Source organism: Moschus berezovskii, chromosome 12 (genome assembly GCF_049115385.1).
Source record: "Moschus berezovskii isolate FMDL1 chromosome 12, NW_MosBer_1.0, whole genome shotgun sequence".
Taxonomy (NCBI): domain Eukaryota; kingdom Metazoa; phylum Chordata; class Mammalia; order Artiodactyla; family Moschidae; genus Moschus; species Moschus berezovskii.
Window position 1 is genome coordinate 39,589,115 of NC_142471.1, and position 3,238 is coordinate 39,592,352.

General features: G+C 37.5%; 1 non-coding gene across 1 annotated transcript; it reads left to right on the plus strand.

Annotated features, from left to right (window-relative positions):
* Positions 1-2,613: 2,613 nt before the first annotated feature.
* LOC129556035 (U6 spliceosomal RNA) lies at positions 2,614-2,716 on the plus strand. Its single transcript, XR_008685877.1, has one exon. It is a non-coding gene; the product is annotated as a U6 spliceosomal RNA (small nuclear RNA).
* The last annotated feature ends 522 nt before the right edge of the window (positions 2,717-3,238 follow it).

The window sequence follows — 3,238 nt, forward strand, 5'->3', positions numbered from 1 at the left end:
AATACAAAATTAAAACTTCCAAAAAAAAAAAAAAAGGTACAAAAGAGTTTTAAATACATCTTACTAAGGGAAAGTAATCAATCTGAAAATTCTACATATCATATGATTCTAATTAAATGACATTCTGGAAAAATTGCAACCATGGAAACAGTAAAACATCAGTTGTACATAAATCATGTTTTTATTCTCTGTATTCGGTGCTACTTTAACATCTTGGGGCCTATGTTCTCAGGAAGGCATTGAGAGGGTAACAGGTAGCAAGGCCAGAGGTCCCCAACTGGCAGGAGGAAATAAATGGATCTGTTTTGTTTTGTTTTGTTTTTCCTTCTCTGTTGATGAAACCGGTTCTGCCTAAGGCTAACCCTTTTTTCCTTTTCTCAAACTTTGGGCTGGGAATGGCTCAACAGGCCAGTATTCATGTCAATTGTTTTTTTTCGGGGGGGGGGGGGAATGACACACCTTGTGAAGTCCTATCTCAAAAATGCATATTGTGGGAGAGCAGCCTGGTGAAACTTCCTCGGCCTTGACGTGTCTTTCATCTGATTAGAAACTAACAAACATAAAATGCCCTGCTAAAAACTAACAAACTGGCACTCTTTCTGTCCCCTTCTGATGTCTAAGTCAGAAGCTTTCCCTATTTCTATTATACTTTAATAAAACTTTGCTACACAAAAGCTCCAAGTAATCAAGCATCATCTCTGGCCACCGATTGAATTCCTCTCCTCCAGAGGCCACAAATCCATGCGTAGCACATGGCTCACAACAGCAAACTTTCAGTATTGTCTCTCCCCAAATTAACTAATTCCTAGAGCTGGCAAACCACTTGTCTGAAAGCATGTCTTTGATATGTAAACCAAGCAATCCTGAGCTCTTATCAACAACCATCTCCTTTATCTAACTCTCACACACTGGGCATCCCGTAGCACAGGTGGTCAAGAGTCTGCCTACAGTGCAGAAGCCTCAGGTTTCATCCCAGGGTCAGGAAGATACCCTGGAGAAGGAAATGGCAACCGACTCCAGTATTCTTGCCTGGAAAATCCCAAGGACAGAGGAGCCTGGCAGGCTATAGTTCATGGGGTCACAAAGAGTCAGACACTACTGAACAACTAATACTGAACACTGAACACCCACTGGGCAGATAAAAATGGCCTTGATGGCTTTGTTCATGAGAAAAATATCATATAAAGTCCAACTGTGGCATGTCCTACAAACATACCCAGCAGTCCTCAAAACAGGGCTTCCATGTGGCTGTCAGTAAAGAATGCAGGAGACTGCCTGCAATGCAGGACACCTGGTTTCAATCTCTGAGCCGGGAAGATTCCCTGGAATAGGAAAGGGCAATCCACCACCCCATCTCAAAACTGTCAAGATAATAAAAAACAAAGGAAGTCTGAGAAACTTCACAGTCAAGAGGAGCCAAAGGGAACATAATCATTTAAATGTAATGTGGTGTCCTGAACAGGATCCTAAAACAGAAAAGGACACTAGGTAAAAAATGAGGAAATCTGAATAAACTATGAATTTTAGTTAATACTAACGTGTCAATATAATTATCATAACTGTCATACTAATAAAAGGGAAACAGTGCAGGACAAATGAGAATTTTCATGAACTATTCTCTCAACTTTTCTGTAAGTCTGAAACTCCTCTTAAAAGTAGTCTAGTTAAGAAATGGAATGCAACCAATTTTCACGCTAAGGGGAAACCTCAAACACTCAAAATACTATATTTCTATATCAGAGAAAAGGATTGTAATTTCTGACACCAGTTTTAAAATATATACACCAACTGAATAGGAGAAATTAGACAGAACACATTCTACTAAATATTTCCAGAACTCAAGGTACTTACACATAGTGGAAAGCTTTAGAAACAAAACATTTATAATCTTGCATATTTGTAAGGAAAGAGAGAGAAACAAAGATTACCAAGAATAATTTATTGACACAGTTGATTTCTCAAATTATGAAAGAATATTTTTTCCCCTCAGAATTTCTCCGGGTCGATGTAATCCACAGGCACACAAAAGTTTAGATTAAGGAAAACTAGCCCAAGTTATCCAACTGTGTTGGATATGTTTCATAGAGCAGACAATAAGAAAAGTAGAGAGGGGGAGGGGATGTTTCTAAATGAAATCAATTTACTTACAAATATGACTTCAAAATATCTGGAGATTGTCTTAAGGCAATAGAATCAGATCCAATAATTTGCTTTATTAATCAAAGCATGTAAAGCAAATCACAGAGCTGCTAGGAATGATATCTTTGGGTTATCAGCCAGATGCTATCATATATTGGGTATGTAACCAGCAAGGGTTAATTTTGAACCTGCTGCTTTAGGAGATATCTGCAAGAATTAAATGGTCTTTTTATTTTGTTGCCATTCCTCTCCCCATCTTCAATTCATAAAAGAACCTGGCATCCAGGCCCCAACAAAATGGTTACGTTAAGGCAGTAGCCTGCCATCTTCTCAGTCAGCTGGCTTTCCAAATAAAGTCCCTTCCTTGTCTCAACCTTGAGTCGCCCAGATTTATTAGCCTATCATGCCGCGAGCAGAGAAAGCTTGGACAAAAGCTATTTAGGGCAAAATAGCCACCTAAAAGAAAGAATTCAGGTGCTCACTTGTCACTACATATACAAAAACTGGAAGAACACAAATATGAGCATGGCCTTTGCACAAAGATGATATGAAAATTCTTGAAGCATTTCATATTTTGGTGCCAAGGTAATCGTAACTTCATAAAAAAGAATTGAATGTTCCTTCCTCTTCTATTTTCTGGAAAAGATTGTGCAGTATTGGTGTTAATTCCTCTTTAAATATTTGGTAGAATTATCAGTGAAATTATCTGGTCCTAGAGATGCCTTTTGGGGTTTTTTTTTTTTCGTTACAAATTCAATTTTCTTAATATTTATAGGGCTATTTATTTTTTTATATTGGGTAGGTTATGATAGTTATGTTTTTGAGAAATTAGACTACTGTATTTAAGATATCAAATTTGTGTGTGCAAAGTTATTCATAAAAATCCTTTATCATCCTATTGATAGATGTAGGACCTATAGTCATATCTCCTGTCATTCCTGATATCGGTAACTTGTGTCTTCTGTCTTTCTTATCAGTCTTGCCAGAGATTTATTTTATCGACCTTTTTAAAAATTGATTGGGGTACAGTTGCTTCACAACATTGTGCTAGTTTCTGCTGTACACTGTAATAAATCAGCCATATGCATACACATACCCT